This window comes from Clinocottus analis, unplaced genomic scaffold, assembly GCF_023055335.1.
Source record: "Clinocottus analis isolate CAN_PGR_092001 unplaced genomic scaffold, fCliAna1.0.p SCAF_13, whole genome shotgun sequence".
NCBI classification, from domain to species: domain Eukaryota; kingdom Metazoa; phylum Chordata; class Actinopteri; order Perciformes; family Cottidae; genus Clinocottus; species Clinocottus analis.
The window spans coordinates 12,739,165-12,750,765 of NW_027175854.1; the positions used below are offsets into that span (position 1 = coordinate 12,739,165).

The window sequence follows — 11,601 nt, forward strand, 5'->3', positions numbered from 1 at the left end:
ATACCTACACGTCTAAGAATGAAAGTAGCTCATAATTTAAATTTCTCACAATAATAATTCTGATAGTAACTTGTCACCGTTCTGACTTTGTAACTCTTAATTTTGACTTAATGTCTCATAATTTGTGTTCAAGTCAAAACTATGATGATTTATTGAGATTTGTTATAATAATTCTGACCTTTTTATTCAGCATAACTTCTTCTGGTTGAAATGGGCTTCCATCAGTAAATGTCCGCTTCTCTCCAACTGTGAAAGAAACCCGTAAGTCACAGAGCAATAGACGCTGTGTGTGTTTCCTAATATTAATAACTGATAACCAGCATCCAGAGCCGCTCGCTGAGCCAAAGCTGTCCCGCATATTCATATTCATATTCCTGCAGTTTTAATGATGACGGTCCGAAGCAGGCTCAAATCCATAAAGCTTCCTCTTTGGTGATTTAACAAACAGATGCAGTCAAATGAAAACCAACAACAGCTTGTCATGTTTTATCTGTGCATAAAAACCGTGACCTTGTGACCTTGAAGCACTCCAGGACGCATTATGAACATATTTCACAAAAGCATTGTGTTGAACTCAAAGCTGCCAGTGTTTATTTTTATAATGGAGGAGAAACTATTTAAATGATCATGTCTATATTTTGAGCATGCCTTAAATGGATGGTATTCCATATTTTTCATATTGTCAACAAATTCCATGGACAAAAACAATGAATGAATGTTCCTAAGGAGCATCCTCTGTTCCGTAGACCTCCATTAAAACTCATCCACTCCCTCGCTGCTGTTCCTCATCACTGTCTCAGGAAATGTTGGCAGGAGGAACTCGATGGCCTTTTCATTACATTTGTTGACAGTAAGTAAAATATAGAACAGACTTTAAAATGTTCCTGTAAATTTGGCATTAAAAAAAGAACTGGAAAACGTTAAGAATAATGTTCAAGTTGTGTCACTAAGCAGTGTAACATTATAATGTTTAGTTTTTTGTAAAGCTACCTTCATGATTTGTATGATGGCTTATTGGGGCCATTGTGAGTAAACAATACAAATAGATAGACGGTTTAATAACAATTAGAAACCGTGCTAGGAGAAATATAAAAAATAAAAAAAAATCTATAAATTACAAGAAAAGAACTTCCTCTTTTTTTGGTTTGAAAAGTACATTTACCACTTCATGTTAACTTACTAGAGAAAATACTCAAATCAGTTTTTAGTTTTCTTATGAATATGCCGAATTCACAGCAATGTCTCTCTAAAGTCTGAATGCTTCAGATAATATGTTGATCCATATAATCCAAAAAAAGTTCTTTCTACTAAATTTGATTGCAAAAGCCAAAAAACAAGCAACTTTTTCTCTAAATTAACCCCGCCCCCACAACATCTTTTTTTCTACTATGTACGTCCACAATTACGTTGTGTAACATTCATCAGTACTGCACATATAAAATGTCTAACTTTATTCATACAATAACTCAAATATAAAGCTTTCAAAGACATGTTTGGCGTGGCGTTGTGGTGTGACTAATAGAAGCGCTTCATTATCTTTATTCATGGTATAAGTGAATGTCAAACGACAGGAACGCGCGGATGAAGCAGAGCAGCTTTTCACATATTCACAGATGCAAAAGAATAATGAGGAGACGGCCTCATAGGTTTCTATTATATCTGGAAGTCAAAGGGATCTGGACCTTTTAAACATGAAGACATTAAAAGTTCTCCAGCTCAGTATTTTAGTCAGAGTGGATTGTCATGCGTTTCCCTGATGACAAATTAAAACTCATATTTAAAAGACATAATGAATGGATCAGTGCTTTTTTTAATGAGATTGCTTCTATTCAAACATGTGTCCTCAATAATAAAAGTATCTCCTGTTTGTTTTTTAATTCTTACCTGTGTGTGTGCGCGCGTGTGTGTTTGTGTTGTATATATAAACACTATATGAACATATTTCACAAAAGCATTGTGTTGAACTCAAAGCTGCCAGTGTTTATTTTTATAATGGAGGAGAAACTATTTAAATGATCATGTCATCTAGCATGATATATATATATATATATATATATATATATATATATATATATATATATATATATATATATATATAGGAAGTAAATATCGTACTTTTTCTACGACACGACATCTCAGATGTTAAAGTAAATTATTTTATTTATTAAAGTAAATCGGTGGAGGTCTACATCCTGTCACATCCTCACAGCGGCTTGTTTCTGTCATGCGCATGCGCAGTGCAGACTGCGCGCTCACTACTGATCTCCCGTCGGGACCAAACTGGAGCTGCGGCAAGTTACAGGAAGAGAGGAGAGATACATACCGGAATTAGATATATATCACCTTCAAAATAAAAGTGACTACTGATCCACGTTTGGAGAATAGTTACATGTTTCATAATGTTTTATTATCTTCAAATCAACACGCTCTCTTCAAATTATTTTAATTTGTAGATTAACACATTAAATGATATACTTTTTATTCACAATTTATGTTCTGCATTATAATTTACAAAGTAAAAAAAAAAACACGATAACAACAGCACTGAACGACATGACTTAAATACATGGTATGCTTCAACATCAAAAAGATGCAATGTTCTTGTAGTTATTACAGTAAAAATGTACATTAGCTCACTGTGACCATTAACACACACGTGTTTCAATTTTAAGAAGCTGTACTGATAAAGAAATTACTAGTTATTCGTCTAGTTAGTTAGTTTATTAGCCCATGAACCGAGAGAATACCAACCTGGCCTCAGCTTTAATATACGTAGACTATTGTGATGAACAATCCAAACAAAAGTAATCAAGTCTAGAGTTTTAAACAAGATTAGGTGATGGATTTTATAAATTGATTTATATAGTCTGCTATTTATGCAAATAGTTTGCATCAATAATGTAAATCAAGACGTTTGTGAACCACTGGTTTAATCTTTACCAACATGTATCTTATATATATATAATTTTTAATGACAAAGCTGTCAAATAAAAAGTGAACTACTTGCCTTTAAAATGTAGATTAGAAGTATAACAGAGCATAAAAAAGTATCCAGTAGATGTCAAAAAGACAACACTTTTGTTACTGGAGCACCACATCCTGTCCTACATATGCCAGCTGTTCAGCGCCAGCTCAAACAGTATCAGACAAACCACAACTGTGATGTCTTTACAGTATAGTAGTGGTGTAAATATATGTAATAGTAGAGTACAGTCTATTTGTTTCACATAGAAATATTACATTCAATGTCATACCAGATCAAATAAGTTAAGTTTATGGACTTTGACAATTAAGTGAGCGTTATTGTTTCTGACTTACCTATTATTTGGTCAGAGGAAGAATGAGTATTTATTATTTCCAAAGCTACTCGCTCTAATATTTGGACTGGAGAATCTTTTCTGTGATATTGGCTAATGCGTGAATGATTATGAAAGCAACCCACTGACCACACCAACTCAACTGGACGTTGTATTTTATTTGATCACACACACACACACACATGAAACAGATCAACAACAAAATGTTACAAATAAAAATAGCCTTTGGTTTGTGTCCCAATCGATCAATCAGACAATCGAAAGTGCCAAAACGGTCCGTGAAGTTTAATGGACTGATCAGACCGACTGTCCGTTTGTGTGCATGAGTGTGTAGCAGGAGAGGACTTTAAGGCTGCCTGGACCACGACACTCAGACTGACCTCCCATCAAACACCTCACCTATCTGGTAGCTGCTAAAATACACAGTTGTTTACAGCTGTTGTGTGAAGTGTGCTGACAGGTCGCTCGCACCATTCCCCCTTTATAGGTGGAGCTTCTCAAGTTCAAGTAGTTAAAGTAGTCGTATAAACCCCAAATGAGTTCTAATACTTTTTTTTCTGAATTTTCCTGTGAAAAAAAGTGTATATTTTAAAAAAAACAACACTTTTAGAACATATTTTGATCATAACTATGAACATCTAGCATGATCTAAGCAAGATTGGCCGAAAATACTTTTGGAGCGGTTTCAGACATGTTCAGAATGGGTGCTTGAGACCCTTACCAAGGTCCCATACACTAATAACAACCCTTTTTGGAAAGAACAGGGCCTAAAGAACCTGGCTCTGTAATAAAAAACACAGAAAAACAAAGTGTTGGGGTCATTCGAAGGTTTTTCAGAAAAAAACCCTGTGTAAATCAGTTCTGAAATGGAAAAGTTAAAAGTTTTAGAAGAAAACTACATTTCCCAGAGGCATGGCCAGATGTGTTCTCTTCAGTAGACTGAGCATATGCTGTCTGACGTGGCTCAAAGGTCATCCGCCTTACAGGGACATTACTGGACACAGAAACGTAAACAAAAAAATCTGACGCTTTAGGTAACTTTAAGGATGTGGATTGCTTTGTTAGACTCCCACAAGCCCGGACGGTTATGGAGATGTATTCATTATTTAAATCCGCCGTTGTAAAGGGTACTTATTCAGGATTTTTTTTAAACCTTTCGGGCGCCACGGAAAGTTGACGGAGCTCACGGGTACTTTCATTATTTTGTACAGAGCCGATGTCTTCTCACAAGGGTTGAAGTATTTGTTCAACCTGAAATGAAGGAAAACAACAATGTGGTTGTGGAGAAAATTGAGGAAATGTTAAAAGAAAAAATATTTTTTCCCCACGTCCGATAATGGGCGCAAGGGGCATGTAGAGTTGCCTATAAGGTTAAAGGAACAGTCGGATTTTTTGACTTGGCATCCAAGAGGATTGTCTTCATCATGAGTACGCTGCTGTTCCTGTTACGCTCACAGTGTTCCTCCTTCTGTTGTTTATTGGCCAAAATACTGCAGTCCATCCCCCAATGTTTTTTTCTGCACAGTCCTTTATGAGTTTCACAATGAGTTTGGAGGATTAAGTTACCCACGGCCAGTCACACTGGTTGTGGCAGGGCATCTTAGAGCTGCTATAAAGTGCAAAGAGAACAGAGGACGAGCAGAGCCTGCCCACTGTGAGGGCCCGTCCCGGGAATGGCGGTGGGCTCAGACTACACCGCCTGCTTCCCGCCCTGCGAGATGTGCAGTGATGCGGCCGCTTCGCTGTGTGGGCGGGGCAGGAGGAGGACCACTCTCTGATTGGACCGTCTCCATCCATTGTACAGTCGACAGTGATACCTGAGAGACACCTGTGGAGGACAGACTGCATTGTGACTCTAAAATCTTTTTTGTTTCTTCTTTATTAGCATAATATTAATGAGGTGATGAACATTGCATGACACCCACACGCCTCAGCCTACTAACCAGAGTCCAGAAGAGGTAAATGGTAAAGAGGGCGACGGTCAGCGCGATGAGTCCCACAGCCTCCAATCGGCTGGAGAACTGAAGGTGATCTATGGCGCCGCGGAGGCAGAGCCAGCCGGAGATGGTGGCCAGAGGGGTGATGAGCAGGAAGCACACCATGTCGCCCAACAGCGTGCGCTTTTCCTGACGGAGACTAGGGTTCTGCAGCCACTACGAGACACAAAGCACAGTCAGGTTCTAAATAACCAGCGACCTGAACTCTTCTCCTACTGCAGCTTCCTGTGAGCTTCCTGTACCTCGAGCAGCGGCCTGGACCTCGTCTGCACTGTGAACTGGTAGTGGCACAGCTCACAGAAGCTGGTCCGTGAGGCCGATAGCCACTGCTCCAGACAGCTGCGGTGGATGGGGGCCAAGGTCCCGCAACATTCACAGGGCGACAGCAGCTCCTCTTGGGCCCCGCCCTCGTGACAGATTCGGCACATAGGGGTTTCCGGAGCGGCACTGAAGAGTAGAGGAACCAGGGGAGATACTTTAATCTGGTTGGTTTGGTCAGACCATGTGGAGATGTCATTTATGGCTAAAGCTATTCACTTAGGAGTCTGCCTAAATGTCACGAAAATGTTCCTTCTCTGACCTTTTCACAAACACCTACTAAAGAACAGAGAAAGAATCTAAAAGAAGAGGCGGGCTCAACCCTGTCACCATGGATGACATTAGGTTTAAAGAATGAGCTCATTCGTTATGTCCGTGGTATTTGCTTGATTAGAGAATGTCAAATTAAAGTTAGGGTGGAAAAATAGCAATTAATTGTCTGCACGTTGCCCAGGTCTTCTACTGGTAATTTTGCCCTTGTGTTGCTTAAAATATTAGTGATGCAATAACGAGGTCAGATAAAATTATCGCGGTGATGTCCACATATTGTACGATAAGACAATACCGTAAAAAGTGTTGAGGTTAAGTCCATATATCGTACAATAAGACGCTAACATAATTAGCATGACGGGCCTGAATGGGCCTCCTGGCTGCGGCTGGAACAGAATTAACAACAGAATTAAAAGACGTCCATGACCTACCACTGTTTGGCATAGGCGTCCGGCCCCGGAGACGTCAGCTGAGCCTCCAGCTTAGTCAGCACCGGTGTGTAATACTGAGGCTGCTCACCGCCGGACGCGCTGCATTCCTCCATGGTGTTTCCAGGGAGCGGCGGCTCATCACACATGTGCTCAGAGGCTCCGGGCGGTAGCTCTCGTGGGCCGACTGGCACTGGTTTGTTAAAAGACGTACAGTGATTGGTCATCATGGTGGCAGATGGCATCTTGTTTGCTATGGCAACCATATTGTTGCTGCACAAATCCAAAAAAATGCAGTGCTGGTTGTGTTTGTCATGTGTTACAAATGGATCACAACGGAATTTCACTATGCAGCCCTGTGATGCATGATGAACATAAAGTACCCTTGAATCCTAGAAGACAGTAGAACCCTGACACAGACCAAAGGGTACGACTACAAGAGCAAGAGAGACGAACACATGAACCTCACGACAGAGCTGCTGCATGTCCCCAATATGTACAAACGATGCCTCTTTATTACTCAAGGACAGATTGAAACCTTGATACGTGTGATATTTGTGTGTGTATGTGTGTGTGTGTGTGTGTGTGTGTGTGTATATATATATATATATATATATATATATATATATATATATATATATATATATATATATATATATATATATATGGACACTGGCAGCTCTCGGCATGGGCCGGTGTATTATGTTTCTCTCCATGAGATGCTTGTAGACAAGAAACAGAGAAGCAGTCATATGTAATCGCAATACTAGTTGTATTCCTTCTTCCTGACACCTAGGTCAGTACAGAACACCACCACACCAAACAGAGGTATTATGAAGCCGTCCCATGTCCGGTTATGCAGACCGACACAACAACAGCGGAGGAATGCGCTGACAGACTACCCGGTAATCAACAAGTTGGGAAGTTTTGTGTCTCCGGCAACATCTTCCGTTTCTCTCGCGGACCCTCGTCGAGTGCTGGTTTGGCTGCTTGACGCTCGCTCCCGCCGCGCGGCCACGCACATCGTCTCCATATCAAAGCAGGGAGCCGCTCTGTTTTGGTGAGCGCGGGCCTAACTGTAGCTAACGAGCCAAACCTTTCCTCTATTTTTTCTTTTCTTTTTTACATCCCACGCACTTACCTTTGGTCGACGTGCTGTATTCTCACTACCGGCCGAATGGTGGAGAATTAGTTACATGAAATGGTTCCCCTTCTCTGTTTGTACCGTTATGAAGTCGCTCTGAACTTCCGCTTTGAGCTAAAAAGGTGTTGTTGTTCCACCGATTCGACCGCCAATATTTTGCCCTTATTTTGTCCTTATAGGCAAACTTTCTCTTTCGGCGCCGTGCAACTTTCCTCTGGATGTCTTCTTATAAGAGCGCTCAGTCGCTAGTTATCTCAAAACACACAGTTTTAACACACGGGGACAATTTACAGATTCTATATAGGTCCGTACACGGACCTATATAGAGACCAGCGGAGTCTGAAGGGATGTCTTGCCTGCGAGGCAACCCTCAGGGCAATACTCAACGCTTGACGCCGTCTCCTGTTCAACTCTTCATGTTTTCCTCCCTCTAAATAACTGGGGTCAGGGCGGTGTGAGACAAATCCCAGTTTGTTTTGTGTGTCACGTACTTCGTGTAGTAGTGAAATTAAATGCATTGTACATTCATTGTCGAGTAAGTTTAGAATCTGTCACCTGCTAATGACAGCTGCACCATTGAACGACCACAGAACACAAATTATTGTTGGCGGTTAACGCCTGTACTTGCAAGCGGCTGTCGCCACTATGCCACTTCCTCTTACTCTCATTTTGCTGCTTGGACTATTTATTTATCTTCCAGAGTTTCATTTTTGACGGTTTAGTTTAAGTTTGACATCGAACATTCAAAAGATTATAGACCCGGAGAGAAGCTGGACGTTTTTTTCAATAGTGTGTCTATGTCTAGTGTATTTATAGCGACAGAAATATAACATGTGGAAACCTGGTGTCTAATCACTGCATTAACTTGCTGTATATTGTTCTACTGCAGTTTTTGTGATGCTACTTAATTAAATAATATATGCAGTACATACTACATATTGAAATGCCTAATTGACTTCACATTAGTGAAACATGACTTGCAGAAGCACATGGACTGTTTATTTCAACTATTTATGTCACGTGAATAACAGCATTCAGGAAGACACGGAATATTTGGAAGGATCATGGTACTGTTTTAGATGTAGTAGATGGATAACAGTTTTGTATTTTTTATTGCATGATGCATCATACATGTGTTAGTACTGTGAATTGAATGGGATTCAGAAACTTGTAGTGTTTTTTATTTGGGTTGCTTTAAATATAAAAGGGATGGTGGACTGGCAAGTCTATTCTGATCATGCAGATTGGCTCATTTCAAAGTTTTATATTATATTTTATATTATTGGATTATTATACTGATTCATCAAAATGTAAGCTGCATTTAAATGTAGCATGCTGTGTAGGTGAAAACAATTGTAATGATATTATTGTTATAAAAATATTTGTTTGTATGTAATACTGGACGTTGTCCCGTGGGAGGCTGTGATTATTGGTTTTTGTAATTATTTAGTTTAACAGAAGATGGAGCTATAGCACAACATTTTGGATAATTTTACATTTGTGGCAACTGTTATTTTTTTTACAAAGCATTCATATTCACAGTGGAACACTTTACTACCACAGAAATGAGAAACATTCATCCATCTAAATGTTGAGGTCGACATGCACAGGGTTGATACAGGACCACACTTATCTTCTAGACTTAGAAATGAGGGAAAGAAGAAAAGAGTAGAATACAGAGCCAAATGACATTTGCTTTGCTTAGATCTTCATGGAACATACAAATAAGATATGATTGATTGATTACAAAGGGGAAACTCAAATGTACAGGCCATGCTAAGAGGTGGCACAAAAAAAAATACATAAATAAAATTAAAGGACTTAGAAATGTATGTGTGGCTTTACATGACTAGTCTGACCTTTAGAGCTTGTCTTCGGGTCAGGCAAGGCAGACGCCCCGGTGGTTAGAGGCCTATGGGTACATCAGGTATCCACACTTGGACTGCTGCCAAGTTCAGACCTTATCAGCTAAAAATATAAAATTGGCTTCAATAAATCAATTGCTCATATTTTCTTGTGTAGTGTATCATAACCCCTGGAGTTCATCATTTCCTTATTACCTTACTTCACAACCTATACCAGTGTACTACATTTAATTATTTACTTAATGTATATTGTATTTCAGTTCTATATTTGAACTCCTGCACTATTTCTTTTTTTAGTTTATTATTATTACAATTCTCATGTGAAAGTAAACAAAGATGTATTTTGCCAATGATTGCCTCACTGTAATTCATGTGCATATTGCAAAGAACTGTAATACTTCAGTGTTCATACTGTACCGTCATATCCAAAGAAGGAAAGTGAACAAACCAGTTGGCCAGTCCTCCTGCTGGCTGCTTTTTTTTGTTTTCAAACGGACAAACATGACTCACTTCAATGTTCAGTGGTTCAGCTGGTAGATCTTCCCATTCCACTTGTTTATAGATGTGAACTAAATATGAAAAATATACAGTATACAATATGACATGACACAATATGACATGTTTTAAATGTTTGAATGTAAGAAACCTCTCGTTTGCCTACGAGGCCCTTTGGGTAAATACGTAAGGAGAGCCTGTCAATGTTTGGAATGTTAACGTTGACATAAAATCAAAAAAGACTGCTCAACACAAAGAAGTTGTGAAACTGTATCCTTTGGCCGACAGTTCTGGTTTGTGACACTTGTCTCACTCAGATGATCAATCTTTAGACAAAACATCTCAATCAGACTGACAGGATTTTCTGATTCTCAAAGGATGTTTCCAGATGATATTGTGTCCTCTGTCCTGTCGTCTACTGCTGTCAGGTGAGAAACCTCCCTTTATACAGCGAAGTGAGGGTGTTTATGTTGGGGTGGTGGTGATGGATAATATTAATAATATTAATAAAGCGACAATGATTGGCTGGGTGTTATAGATCATATTTTAAATGTGTTTGATAAACATTTTCGGGAGAAGACAAACGCTGCTTTCATTACACTGGACAAATGTGAAGCTAAAGTAAAAGCTTTGTACGTTGCAGTGTATTACTTACACCTTTTGATGTGATGGCATCAGAGCGCTTCATTTAAACAAAGGCACTTTTTTATGTCGCCACTTGTACTTTTGCTCAAGAAGAACAAGAAGTTCCAGCTCCTTCTGGAGAAAGCTCCCCGTGACGCTAACAGACTCGTTGTGTACATTGGTGGCACAGCCTCACAGAGGCACAGACAGCACTGTTACGAGTCTGGGAAACAGAGGGGCGGGGCTTCTCTGCGCGCGCGCACACTCATTTCAACTGCAGCTGTCACATGATTGCACTAAGTTACCTCAAGAAATCAATCACACAAGAAGTATGTCGAGTTTGCCCTTCAAAATAAAAAACACAAGCGCTACTTAGCGCTTCAGTCAGGAGAGTATTGCGTTGCTCTTCATGAAGCTTTGCTCCTAGTTTATTTTTTATGTTTAGTACATTTTTTTACGTTTGTGATACAGGCCTGGGATTTTTCGTCGACATTAATAAAATTAACAAGATGCATTATATTTTGTATAAAAATGTTTTTTTTCATAGCATATATTCAACAGTGTATATTGTAAAATGAATAAATGAGTCCCCTATTTGCCCTCTTGTCTGGTGTTTTATTGACTACTACTTGACTATTGGACAAGACCCACATTTTCCATCGGAAAAATGAGGACCCACTTAAAACATAAAAAAAGACAGATGTATATATATATATATATATATATATATATATATATATATATATATATATATATATATATATATATATATATATATATATATATACCTTGCTTTGTGTTATTGTTATCTCTTATTATCATAGTTGTTTAGACTTAAATATTATAATACATTTATAATTTCTTGTTGAGATTGTTTTCTTTTTCTGGTGATCAGTCACTTGTAACGCTTTGCTGATACTGGTTACCCGCTCACTCCCCTGCTTCCCATCTGCCTGGTAAATTGTATTCTCGGACTGATTTCCTGTTTTTGAACCGTGCCTGTTCTTGGAATAAAATCCACAAACTCTCCTCTGTCTGTGTTGTGTTTTTGAGTTTGATGCCGTGTTGTGGAGCCGTCTTCTTACTGATAATCCATTCATGATTATAATTATCTGTTTATGATTCGGTTTGTTGTCATCTGTT

The 11,601-nt window shown here is 39.0% G+C and overlaps 1 pseudogene; it reads right to left on the reverse strand.

The window, feature by feature from the left end:
• Positions 1–4,825: 4,825 nt before the first annotated feature.
• On the reverse strand, positions 4,826–6,611 carry LOC137784060 (E3 ubiquitin-protein ligase MARCHF3-like; annotated as a pseudogene).
• Between the last annotated feature and the right edge of the window lie 4,990 nt (positions 6,612–11,601).